Below are 14,696 nucleotides of genomic sequence, written 5' to 3' on the forward strand. Positions count from 1 at the left end.
CTTAATCTGTATGTATCCCCTGCAGTATTATGTTTAGTTGCTTGCATATCATGCATCTTGCAACTAATATATATGTAAAACAAATACATACCTTATTTCTCTTTTGGGGTCTAGGTTCTCTCACTCTCAGTTACCTGCAAATGTGCATTTACCTTCATGTTTCATGATTTGATTTTTTAAATGTCTGAATAATATTTCATTATGTAAATGCACTAGTACTATAAAAAATAGAAATACACACTGGAAAGCTAGAAATACACACTGGAAAAACAGATAAAATCTTCATAAATGGTACTGACAAAACTAGATGTATATATGTAGAAACATAGAAATAGGAGCTTATTTTCACATAAAGTCACCTCCAAATGGATTAAAACCTCACCAAAGTTCATATACAGTTAAATCCATGAAGTCAGCACAGCTATTTGACAAATATTTAGCACAGCTGAGCTGCATGTTACAATATGCACCTCATGCTATCTTTCAGGCTTGGTCTTGATCTCCACTTGCTACATGCTTAGAGGGCTTTCAGTACTTGTACAACCTGGGGTCATTGGAGCAATGGAAAAATTTTTAATGAATCATTTATGTCTTCACTCTGTGGTACTGCTTCTAAGCTTCCCCACAAAAATCCCGAGCATACTGCCCCTCTCATTTTTAGGGGAAATATCAATTATCTGGCCCTACATGAATGTCTTCCTTGTGGAAGTTGTAACTCACATAAAAATGGCAGAGAATTCCTTATGAGACTTCAGCTCCAAGATAGTCTTGCAAAATCTACCCCTGTGCTTCCCCAAGAAGAAAACAATCAGAACAACATACTCTTAAAAAGGCAACCAAAGTTTGTAGTGCTAGGAGAGCTGATAGCATTTGAGATTAAATACCTCATACTGCTGTATCTTCAGGTGATTACTTGGCATATAAGATTAGGAGTTACATATGACATGCCCCCCCAATGACTATATGGAGCTGTAAATGAATGGCTGGATATACCATCACCTTAAACTAGAATCTACAATGATGGACAAAGAATGTTTTGTAAAAATTAATTTAAAAGTGAGGTATTAGGACCTCCTTTTCCTAGAAATATCAACTTCCACAGTATCACTGAGGTGTTGTATGAACAAAATAATGAAAGAATACTTCAATTTAGCACATAAATAAATTCTACAAAGATATGAGGTATAGACATTGCATTATGCCAGTAATTGAATAATAACTGTTGCTGCTTTGGCCTATATTGTTCTTCCTGAGGCTGTCCATTAAAATTTGATAATATACTTCTTGGGACAAAGCAATATGCCCAAGCTGGCTTGAAGATTTTTTATCTATTGCCATTGAATCTGAGAATGCTTCCAACCTGAGGATGGGCTTTCAGGCTGTGGCAAATAGGCCTCCAGATTCTCAAAAATGTCAGTTTATGGGATTGATGAAGAAAAATGATAGTAAAAGATAAGGTTTATCACTGATGACTAAATTTATGACCAAGAGACAGTTAAAACTTCTGTCTGGAGACAAAAAAGGATATCATCTATGCTTTATAACAATGTGAATCTATCTTTTATTATTGAAATCTGTGTAAATAAAGAAGTACTCTGACTGCCAGCCAGTCAAGACTCTCAGTTTCTTTGGACAACCATGTCTGACTCATTTCTGCCCTGCCTTATCCTTCCCTCCTCTCTGGATACTATCAACTGCTGGGGTGATCCCCAGTCTTTTGCCACATTTTTTCTTTTCTTTCACAGTAGGGTGAATACTCACAACTGAAGATCTAGAGCTATATGCTTCAGAGTAGATAGGACATGTGATATCTGTTTTCTGGATTTGAGTTACCTAACTCAATATCGACATTTGTATTTTTATCTACTTGTGTGCATACCATTTCACTTATCTATATCAGTTTTATTTAGGTGTTCCCCTTTTGTACCTATTGTGAACAGAATAGCAATGACTCTGGTTGAGAAAATATTTTTGAAGGAGTATGTTGAGTTCATTGTGCATATGTCAAGGTAAGTTATAAGCTGTTCATTTGATAGATTTATTTTCATCATTTTGAGAATTCTACACACTGATTTCTGCTGTGGATGTACAATTTTTCAAGCCCCCTTTGCCAGAGATCCAGGTATTTGCCTGTCCAATAGAAGATGTCAACTGTCAACCTAATTACTGTTTCCTCCAGAAAAACAGAATACTAAGGGAAAATATATAGTACTTGTATTATTTATCACAATTACTATTATGTAATTAAAATTTGAATACTTATATTGTCCACAAATTAAAAAGTAACATGTATAACTTACTAAAATGTGTTTTCAGATGTAGTTTCTATTCTGAAATAGAGTGTATCTATATAACATTGCTTAAATGAAGGGCTCTTTTAGTTATGGTTAGATATACATTTTATATAAACTTACTAAAAGTAAGGGTAAATAATTTCATTTGAAGACACTAAGGTATTTTATTATAGTCCAGTTATTGGACTTAATGATGGTGCTTGAGAAAGATCCCCAAAATGACAGCTGTGCTGACAGATAAGCACAGAGCCATGCAGGCCAGGACAAAGCCTAGAGGATCCTCAAAGGACAGGAAGGTCACTGCCATGAACAGGCACTGGTTTCTCTCAAGGTTTGGGTACTCTTGAACTCAGCAAGGAATACACTCCTGATCTGTGGGGATAAAGTAAATCAACATCTCAACTCCTATAAGTCACTCCATGTTCATTGCATGAAGAAAGATTTCCAATGATATTGTGTGCATCCTATCACATTCTCTTTTACTATAGTGCCAAGAAGGACACTAAACATACATTATTTGCAATTTGAGGTATTGGTTGCCTAATTTTTCTTTTTCTAGCTAGATCTATGATTAAAGATGGTGAGTAGTTTTTGTGAGTTTCTCAGTAAATTGTGTCTTATTTATGCTTCATTCTGTCACCCATGTTTATCATTAATTTTTACATTTTTATTTACTTTGAATTCCACTTGTAGCCCCCTCCCTCATCTACTCGATGTACCACTATCCCTTCCTCCTCCTCCCCTATCCTTCTCATGTAGTCCTCTGATCTGGAAGGACCTATCAGAGCCTAGCCTATCAGGTTCCATTAAGACTCCCTGTATCCTATTCATCTTTAGGCTGTCTAGGTGGCCCCACCAGGGAGAAGTGATCAAGAAGCAGGCAACCAAGTTCATAGACTGTCTCTTCTCCCCTTACTAGGAATCCCATATGGAGACTGAGCTGTCTATGGGCTACATCTGAGCAGGAGACCTAAGTCCTCTCATGCTCTTTGGTTGATGTATCAGTCTCTGCAGGGCCCCAGGACCCAGAATTTTTTGGCTTTGTTGGTCTCCTTGAGTGACTCCTGTCCCCTTTATGTCCTTCTATCTCCCACTTCTTCAATAAGACTTTTTGTGCTCTATACAAAATTTTGCTGTGGGTCTCTGCATCTGCTTCAATCACCTGTTGAGTGGAGTCACTTAGTGTACATCCGTGGAAGGCTGTTCTCTCTCTTCTATGGGTTCTGGCATCTATACTGATTTCTTTTCTGAATGAGAATTAAGCATCTTCCCTATGTTTATCCTTGTATTTTAGCTTTTAAAAGTCTGTAGATAGATTTTAGTATGTCCAATTTATGTTGTAGGGGTAATGTCCACTTATAAGTGAATATATACCATACATGTATTTCTGCTTCTGGGGTACATCACTCAGGGTGATCTTTTTGAGTTCCATCCATTTGCCTGCAAATTTCATGATTTTCTTGTTTTTAATACCTGAGTAGTATTTCATTGTGTAAATGTACCACAATTTCTGTATCCATTTCCCCATTGAGGGACATCTAGTTTGATTCCAGTTTCTGGCTATTATGAATAAAGCTGTTATTGTCATAGTTGAGCAAATGCCCTTGTTGTATGGTTCAGCATCTTTCTGATATATGTCTAGGGGGTGTTTAGCTGGGTCTTGGGGTAGCAGTATTCCCAGTTTTCTGAGAAAGCTCCAGACTGATTTCCAAAGGGGTTGTACAAGTTTACATTCTACCAGCAATGGAGGAGGGTTCTCCTTTCTGCACATCCTCTCCAGCATGTGTTGTCCCTTGAGTTTTTGATCCTAGCCATTCTGATGGGTGTGAGGTGGAGTCTCAGAGTTGTTTTAATTTTCATTTCTCAGATTTTTAAGGACATTGAGCATTTTTAAGTGTTTCTACACCATTCAATATTCCTCTGTTGAGAATTTCTGTTTAGCTCTATACTCAATTTTTAATTGGATTATTTAATTTGTTGAGTTCTTTATATATTCTGGATATTAGCCTTCTGTCAGATGCAGAGTTGGTGAAGATCTTTTCCCAGTATGAAAGCCATCATTTTGTTCTGCTGACAGTGTCCTTTGCTTTAGAGAAGGTTTTCAGTTTCATGAGGTCCCATTTATTGATTGTTGATCTTAGAGTCTGTGCTACTGGTGTACTGTTCAGGAAGTTGTCTTCTGTGCCAATGTGTTCAAGGATCTTTCTCATTTTTTAAATAGCAGAGTAAGAGTGTTAGTTTTATGCTGAAGTATTTGATCCACAAGGACTTTACTTTTGTGCAGGGTGATAAGTATGGATCTATTTGTATCTTTGTATATGTGGACATCCAGTTAGACAAGCACAATTGGTTGAAGATGTTCTTTTTTCCATTGAATGGTTTTCTCTTCTTTTCAAAAATCAGGTGTTTTAGGTATGTGGGTTTATTTCTGGTTCTTTGATTCAATTCCACGGATCCACCAGTATGTTTCTATGCCAATACCACACCGTTTTTACTGTTTCTCTGTAGTACAGCTTGAGATCCAGGATGGAGATACCTCCAGAAGTTTTTTATTGTACTGGATTCTTTTAACTATTCTGGCTTTTTTTGTGTTTTTATGTGATGTTGACAATTGTTCATTTCAAGGTCTGTAAACAATTGTGTTGGTATTTTGATGGGAATTGCATTGGATCTCTACATTTCTTTTGGTAGGATGGCCATTTTGCTGTTATTCTTACTGATCCATTAGTGTGGAGATCATTCCATCTTATGATATCTTCTTCAATTTCTTTCTTCAAAGACTTGAAGTTTTTTTTTATACACATTTCTCACTTGCTTGGTTAGAGTCACACCAAGTGCACTTTATGTTATTTGTGGCTATTGCAAGGTTGTTGATTTTGTTCCTAATTTCTTTCTCAGCCCTCTTGTCTTTTATATATGAGAGGGTTTCAGATATTTTAGTAACTTTTTATCCAGCCACTTTGCTGAAGATGTTTATCATCTGTAGTAGTTCTCTGGTAGAATTTTTAGGGTCACTCATGTATACTATGATATCATCTCTGAATAGTGATACTTTGACTTCTTCCTTTCTGCTTTGGATCCCCTTGATTTCTTTTAGTTGTTTTACTGCTCTATCTAGAACTTCCAGTACTATGTTGAAGAGAAAGGATACAGTGAGCAAACTTGACTCTGAGTTCAGTGGGATTGATTTAAATTGCTTTCCATTTAGTTTGATGTTTGCTATAGGCTTGTTGTATATTATCTTTACTGTGTTTAGGCATATGCCTTTTATCTCTGATATCTCCATGACTTTAAACATTAATTGAGCTTGGTTTTTATTAAATACTTTTCAGCAACTATTGAGATGATCATGTGGTTTTTCTTTTTCAGTTTGTTTATGTGGTACACTGATGGATTTCTTTATATTGTACCTCCCCTGCATGCCTGGAATGAAGCCTACTTGGTCATGGTAGATGAGATCTTTGATGTTTTCTTGGCTTCATTTTGTGAGTATTTTATTCAGTATTTTTGTTTCAACATACATAAGAGAGAATGGTCCGAAATTATCTTTCTTAGTGTATTTCTGCCTTTTAGTTAGCTTTTGTGAGGTTTAGGTATCAAGGTGAATGTGGCCTCATAGAATTAGTTTGGTAATGTTCCTTCTTTTTTTTTTTTGTTTTGTGAAATAGTTTGAAGAGTATTGGTGTTACCTCTTCTTGGACGGTCTGGTAGAAATCTGCGCTGAAACCATCAGGCTCTGGTCTTTGTTTGGCAGGGAGACTTTTGATGACTTCTATTTCATTAGGGCATATGGGTCTTTGTTTGGCAGGGAGACTTTTGATGACTTCTATTTCATTAGGGCATATGGGTGTATTAATTTAGTTACCTGATCCAGATTCAACTTTGATAATTGGAATCTAGCAAGAAAATATTCCATTTCACTTAGATTTTCAAATTTTGCGGCATATAGACTTTTAAGGTAAAACCTAATGATTCTTTGAATTTCCTCAATGTCTGTAATTATCCCCCCTTTTATTTTTTTGTGTTGCTGATTTGTATAGTGTCTTCCTGTGTTTTAGTTAGTTAGGCTAAAGGTTTGTCTGTCTTTGTCATTTTCTGGAAGAACCAGCTCTTGCTTTGTTTTTTTTTTTTTTTTTTTTTTTTTTTGTTTTGTTTTCTTTTTCAATTGTTTTCTTTGTTTTTAATTTATTGATTTATGCCCTAGGTTTGATTATTTCTAGCCATCTACTCCACTTGTGTATGTCTGCTTCCTTTTGACTAGGTCTTTCACGTGTGTTGTTATGTTGATTTGAGATGCCTCAGATTTCTTTATGAAGACACTTAGTTCTATGAACTTTTCTCTTAGAATTACTTTCATTATGTCTCATTAGTTTGGGTAAGTTGTGCCTTCATTTTTGTTAAATTCTAGAAAGTTTAATTAGTTTATTTCTTCCATAATCCAGCTGTCATTGATTAGAGTTCAGTTTCCATGCATATGCAGGCTGTTTACCATTTTTGTTACTATTGAGGTCTAGCTTTAGACCATGTTGTTCTAATATGATACAAGGGATTATATTGGTATAATGTGCTTTTTTTTTGGAATGTATACAATTTACCCTTGTCTCTTCAAATGCTGATTTCTGTCCTCCACTGTCTGGTTTCAATCCAGGTATTGTATTGTGATGCTTTTTCTAAGCATCACCTGCCTCAAGTTTGCATAAAAATGCCACCATTTGTTCACTATATTGTCAATTAAAACGAACAGTCCCAATACTGAATAATGGAGAGGATAAGGTGAGACATCCTGGTCCAGAGTGGGAGGAACAGGAAGGAGGCAGAAGAGGAGAAGAGGAGAATCTGCAGGAGAGGTCTTGGCACCACAGGTAGAAATGAACTGGAACTAAGATATCACTGAAAGCAATATGATGGGTGATTCTGAATGGTAGGAAACTCTGTGGGCTTAGAGGTTTAGGATGGAGTAACTGTTGGCCAGCATTGTGCTCTAGGTTAATTAAATAAATCCTAGTCTCTGTGTGGTGATTTTGTTATACAGCTGTTTGGGAATAACCACTACTTAACTAAAAGATTTATCAATAATAAATATTAATAACCTACAACAAATGGCACACAACTAAGCTAAGTATCTACACCCTTTAAATCCAACTTTAATATAATTTAGTGGGGGAGAGGAATAAGCTCCCAGTGATACAACCCAAACTTTAAACCTAAAAACTCCCAGATAAATTACTGGCTCTTTAAAAGAGACTCTTAAACATGCCTCAGAGCAAAAGACAGCCTACTGTGGGCAGACCTGAGACTGAACAAAACTGGTTGCCACTACAGTCTAACAGGATGAGAAAAATATTAAAACAGACTTCTTTGAGCCTGGCTGATAATCTCTTCTACGGTTTTAAGACAGAAATAAAGGAAAGTTTAGAAATTATGACTATGGTTACATTCCTATCCCTCAATTTAACTTTAATAATTGATTTAGCCTTTTATCTCTTCTCAAATGCAAAGGCTTTAGAAAAGATACTGGAACAACACAAAGAACAACTAGAACAATATAAAGAAAAAAATAAAAGTTAGAAGCAAAGCATAAAAACAAAATATACAAGAGATTATTGAATAAAACAAACAACAGAGAGATAGGTGGGAAATATGTGTACAGACCTTAAAAGAAGAGTTTAGAATACCAAGTAAAAAAAAATACTCAGGCAGACATGAAATATAATAGTAAAGAAAGCCAAACAAAGGTGGTTAGAAAACAAATGTTAGCTTATCTAGTCAGTGTACAGGAGAGACCAGCAGATGATGATCACCCACAGGAATACCATGAGCCTGAATGGCACCCTGTGGAAGTGCTAGACCTGAGAAAATTTAAAGAAAGTGTCACCAATTTTGGAATGGATTCACCATTTGTAAAACAAATGCTGACTTCCTGGCCAATCAGTAAAGTAATCCCAAAGGACTGGGAGGATATGGCAAAGGCAATAAAAGAACCTGAGCCATATTTACAATGGCTAACGTGGTGAAGAGAAGAGGCTAGAGAGATAGCATACAAAAATAAACCCAGGGTGTTGGTGTTTCTAAGCAACAGCTGCTTATTGATGGCCAATAGGCTGACACAGAGATACAAGCTGTATATAATGAAGAAACCTTAGCATTATGTCATCTAGCAGCCTTAAATACCTGGGACAAGGTTGAGGAATCAGGAAAAAGGCTTGAGCCATTCTTTCAGGTCATACAAGCTCCATGTGAAACATTCATTAATATTTTGCAAAGATTGACTTCAGCTGGGTACAATATATCAGATCCACTAGCTATAAAAGCTTTTGAAAATGCAAAGATTTTGAATGCAAAGAGGTAATACAGCCATTAAAATCAAGGTGTGCACAAATAGATAAATAGGTTATAAACACAATTGACAACAGACCTCAATCACCCAATTTGGCCTTGATAGGAGAAGCTACCCCTAAAGACATTGGGAAATGTCTTAATTTTTATGGGCAATGTTGCTGCAAATGGAGTTACCAGGAAAAACAAAATAATTCAAAAAGGGAGCCTATACTTTCTAGAATATGCAGAAGATGTGGTAAGGGTTAACATCGGATAAGTGAATATACAGCACAGATAAATGGGGTAATCCTTTATCAAAAAATGCCTGAAGGGGCCTTTCTCAGGCCCCAATACAGGACAGGGATACTCCTCCACAAGGAAGTTAAACACCACTGCTCTGGGAATAAACATTAAAATCTTCAACAGTGAGGCCAGGGTAGGTTTTATAGATAAATCAAAAAACAAAAAACAAAAAAAAACCAAAAAAAAAAAAAAAACAGGAAGGAGAAAAAAACAAATATATTGGCAAACCTCTATAAATGATCATAGGCCAAATTTAAAGATAATTTTAAATAATATTGAAATTGAAGGCATGGTGGATCCTGTGGCTGATGTCACAATTATCACTCCTAAATTCTGACCCCCAAATTATCCAATTCAAGAGGTGGATATCCAATTCCAAGGAGTTGGGACTTTATCTAAAGTAAAGCAACATGTCAGATGGCTTAAATGTATATGACTGGAAGGTCAAATAGGAAAATTAAGGCCATGTGTGGCTGAGATAGACATAAACTTATGGAGAAGAGATGTGTTACAACAATGGAAGACCCAGATTAACATCCCCCCATGTTATGAGACAAAAAACAGGTAATACTCCTGATAAAGAAGCTAAAATTATTTTAAAATGCCATCAAAAACAGTTTCAGACTGTCCAGGCTGTCCATAAACAAAATACAGCAGAGGCCATTTTTTCAACTGCCTGTTGGAAAGCCACTGCTGATAAAATTCCCATAGCCTTACCACTAAGGTGGTTGGAAAACCAACCTATTTGGATTGAACAATGGTCTATGAGTAAAGAAAAATTACTGGCACTAGAACAGCTAGTCCTGGAACAACTGGAGGCTCAACATATAGAGGAGTCCAACAACTCTTGGAATTCTCTGGTATTTGTCATAAAAAAGAAATCTGGCAAATGGAGGATGTTAACAGATCTCAGAGCCATTAACAAAATTATTCAGCCAATGAGATCATTACAATCTGGAATTCTATTGCCTTCCTTGATACCTAAAGAATGGCCTATTATGGTGATTGATTTAAAGGATTGCTTTTTCACAATTCCTTTACATGAGCATGATAGGGAAAGGTTTGCTTTCTTAGGATCCACTTTGAATAGAAGCTGTCCAATAAAGAGATACCACTCGAGGGTCTTACCACAGGGGATGTTGAACAGTCTTACTTTGTGCCAATGTTTTGTACAACAACCATTGGAGGTAATTCGTAAGCAGTTTCCTCAATCCATAATTTACCACTATATGGATGATATCTTATTGGCTGATTCAGATAGAAAAACATTAGAAAATATTTTTGATGAAATAAATAGAACTTTGCCTTGTTGGGGTTTAGAGACTGTGCCCGAAAAAGTACAAAGAGGAGATTCTATTAATTACCTATGATACAAAATAGGTCTACAGAAAACTCGACAACTTGGAAGAACCCAATTAAAAACTCTCAATGATTTTCAAAAAATTACTGTAAGATATTAACTGGCTATGGCCTACATTTTGTTTAGCTACTCAAAGCTAAATAACTTATTTTAAACCTTATGTGATGAAAAGGACTTTAAATGTCCAAGAACATTATCAACCGAAGATGAAAATGAATTGGCTCTGGTAGAAAGGAAATTACAAGATGCATATATAGACCATATTGATCCAAAGAGGGCCTGTATTTTGGTTATCTTGCTTTTCACTCATTCTCCCACAGGAATTCTTATGCATAAGGTGGACTGTGTCTTAGAATGGGTATTTTTGGTACACAAGCAAAATAAAAAAATAAAAATCGATATAGAAAAGTTCCTGAATTACTCTTAAAAGGAAAAATGAGACTTCATCAGTTGGCTGGAATAGATCCAGCTGGAATTGTGGTGACCTTTCCCAATGCTGAGATTGTATCATTATGGGCAGTGAACGGATATTGGCAAAGAGCTTGTTTTGAGTTTTTTGGAGAAATCAGCAACAGATACCCAAAAATCAAGTCACTTCAGTTTATAAAAAGAAACAATTGGATTCTTCCTCATATAATAAAAGGAACTCCAATTTTTGGAGCTCCCACATTTTATACGGATGCCAATAAATCAAAAAGGGCAGGTTCTAAGTCAGAAAATCTGAGTAAATTGATGGAGAGTCCTTATGATTCAGCTCAAAAATCAGAATTATATGCAATTCTCTTGGTATCTCTTAATATAGTCACTGACTCTCAATATGCAGAAATTATTGTTCTACATATAGAAACTTCTGATCTAATTCAGGATAATTTGGACTTAAGTTCACTGTTTCTTCAATTCCACCGAGTAATCAGAAATAAAAATAATACATTGTATATAACATAGATCAGATCTGATATGCATCACCAGGCACTCTAGCACAAGGCAATGATGAAATTGATCAACTATTGACAGGAAGTTTGTTAGAGGCCTCAGAATTTCATTTTAAAAACACTATGTTAACAGCAAAGGTTTAAAAAGAGAGTTTTCTATCACTTGGCAACAAGCCAAAGAAATTGTGCGAAAATATCCCACTTGCTCTTTATATAATTAAACTCCACTACCTGCAGGAAGTAATCCAAATGGTAAACAAAGAAATGAAATTTGGCAAATCGTGTGTTTTATTTTATAGAGTTTGGTAAACTGAAATATGTGCACCATACTATAGACACACATTCAGGGTTCCAATGAACAAAAGCCATAAGTTCTAAGAAGGCTGATTTAGTTATTACAAATTTATTAGAAGTTCTGGAAGTTATGGTTATGCTTACACAAATCAAGACTGATAATGTTGTTGAAAGCCGCGTGATTGTCTCACCAGCAAGAATGCACGCGGACACAAGAATCCTTCTGCAACAGGCTTTTTATTACAGTCAAGCGATGAAAGGAGGAGAGAGCCACGGGACCGGCCCCACCATGCTCGGGGCGGCAGCGCGCCACGGCACAGGCCTGGCCACCTCGCGGGTGCGGGAGGCGCTTGCATTGACCGACGGACGCCGCGGTGTCCCACGGGCCACGGCCGGGGCGGGCAATCTCCGGGCAAGAGAGATGGAAGAGAGCGCGAGGGCCCCGAAGTGGCGCTGTTTATATAAGCCCTGGTCGCACCTAAGTGACGTGTCATAACTTGATTGGCTGCTCACTCTTTACCCCTGGGCAGTGGCTTGGCGTGCTTATGCAACCCGCACATGCGCTCTGGAGGTTCTTTACAGTTTTGAGGGTGGATGTCAGTGCCAGTAGATGGCGTCTGAGTCTCAGCTCTCCACATCTCCCCCTTTTGTTTTAATAAATGAAAACTGCCTTAAAGCCTTATAAGCGCGGCACAAGAGAGCCCTAGGCTCGATCAAGCGAACTCCTTCTTTGGGGAGTAAGCGATCAAGAGCTTTAGATTACTCCCTTACCCCACCAGGTGCAATGGAGACAAGTCCTCTAGGTGCAGGGGCTAAGGGAGAAGATTAAAAATGGAGGTGACACCCATTCCCGTGCAATGGAATAAAATTCCAGGGAGTGCAAGGGCTGTCAGTCTCCTATCTAGGTACCATAGCCGCTTAGGCAAAGGCAACATTGTGACTTGGATCACTCATCGACTCAGTGCAATGAGTAAAACCCCTGAGGTGCATCGACTGAGTGTCACAGTCTGTTTTAATTTTTTAACATGGATAACCAAATCTTGGGAGATGATCCTTGTTCCAAGGCCACAAGTGCTTGCGCGATCGTGACCTTGTCACGTTTGTGTTGGGTATTGAGTTTGCAGAACAACCAGAGTAAAAACACTAAGCCACAACATAGTGCTGCACCAAACATTCCAACCCCCACCCAATCTTAAAATAAGAAAAGGTGGAAGAAACCCAGGATAATAAGCCATCTGTGAGCGATGAATCCACTCGAGTTGAATTAGTGGTCACCATTGCCGCCCTTAATTCTTCAAGTAGTAGCAGGTGTATTTGTTGAAAGATCATCTTCAGCTGTCAGGAGCTTTCATGTGAGGTGCTCCGGTACCCAGAATGGATTGTTTTCTTCCTGTGGGAAAACACAGACAGCTCCCTTAGATCTTATTAAGATAGGATCCGGGCCTTTCCATTGACCAGTCAAGACCTTCCATTTGATCATTTCCTTAGGCCTATCAGGCCCTAAGCAGTGGCGATCAGCCACCGAATGGCCCTGACTGTCCAAATTTAAAAAATTCAGAGTAAAGAGTGTCAAGGAAACAATTTGGACCTTTTTAGTGGCAATATGCAATCCCCATTGCTGTAGGGTTTTTGCAACAAAGGATATGGCATTAAAATTGAACAGTACCTGAACAAAATGGTGGCAAACTCATAGTTTCACCCTCTTTATCTCCGGACCAGGATGGCGGCTGGCCACGTGCAACTGAACTCAGCTGGAAACCCTAGACAAACATGGCAGCCAAACTACAGCTTTACGTGTTTTTTTATTGCTGAACCATCATGGCGGCAGGCCATGTGCTAGCATTAGCACAGGCTGTGACTGACAACACCAAGTACAGCCACTAGGTGGTGTTGATACAGTAAACACTGTGGAGCATCTATAATCCCCCACAACCAAAAGTTTTTAGTGATTAAACAAGCTTTAGAATCAACTGCTTAACAGAACAATTTTAAACTGTAAGAATTATTTTAGCCATACCAAACCTATCAGCTAGAATTTTTTTCTTAAAAGAGCATAAAAAACATTTCGTAATGAACAATCACCAGCCCTTTAAATGAATTATGTGGAGAGCACACGGGAGGCAGGGCCTCCTTGCCCGAATTAAAGATGGCGCCGGCCATGTGGAAACCGCTGATATACCCAAGGTCCCGCCCATTTTTCCCAAAGCCAAGATGGCTGCGCCCAGTTACCGGCCACGTCGAAGCCTCTGATGAAAGCCAAGATGGCTGCGCCCAGGCATTTAGCGGGAATTTTAATCTTATTGGATAAAGAGGCTTTTCTTTTGGGTTTTTCCTTCTCCTTTTACCTTTCTCTCCCAGGGCGTTTTTTCCCCTTATCTCTTGCTTCTGTGGCTTTAACATCCACAGAAGGGCCTTTCTTCTTAGAGACGTATCTATTTCTATCCATTGGGGCCCCTAATCTTTTGTCACGTCCTGTTTCTGACATGCCGTCTCGCATCTCCCCTAACACTCCCTTAGTGTCTACTCTTAGCCTTTTGTTAATCTCTTTCCTTCCGAGGCCGCCCTCAAGCTTGCATGAAACCAAAAGAAAGAGGGCTAGGGCAGCGATCACAACAGGGAAGGCAATAAGGGCTTCTGCTAGCTGAAATGAAAAATGAGATAAATCAAGATCGAACATGCCTCTCAGGACTAACCTCGATGTTGCAGTTCTGAATCCTTCCCCGCGAACGGGGGCTCTCCTGGGTGGCACTGGCGGTGGGAGGCTCCATGCTTCCTCAGTGGTTTGGTCCTGGGTTTCGGCACCAGATGTTGAAAGCTGCGTGATCGTCTCGCCAGCAAGAATGCACGCGGACACAAGAATCCTTCTGCAACAGACTTTATTACAGTCAAGTGATGAAAGGAGGAGAGAGCCGCAGGACCGGCCACCTCGCGGGCATGGGAGGTGCTCGCATCGGCCGACGGATGCCGCAGCGTCCCGCGGGCCAAGTCCGGGGCGGGCAACCCCCTGGCGGGGAGAGATGGACAAGAGCGCGGGCCCCGAAGTGGCGCTGTTTATATAAGCCCTGGTCGCACCTAAGTGACGTGTCATACCCTGATTGGCTGCTCACTCTTTACCCCGTCTGACGGCTCGGGCTTGGCATGCTTAGCGTGCTTATGCAACCTGCACATGTGTTCTGGAGGTTCTTTACAGTTTTG

This window comes from Meriones unguiculatus (genome assembly GCF_030254825.1).
Source record: "Meriones unguiculatus strain TT.TT164.6M chromosome 13 unlocalized genomic scaffold, Bangor_MerUng_6.1 Chr13_unordered_Scaffold_28, whole genome shotgun sequence".
Classification (NCBI taxonomy): Eukaryota; Metazoa; Chordata; class Mammalia; order Rodentia; family Muridae; genus Meriones; species Meriones unguiculatus.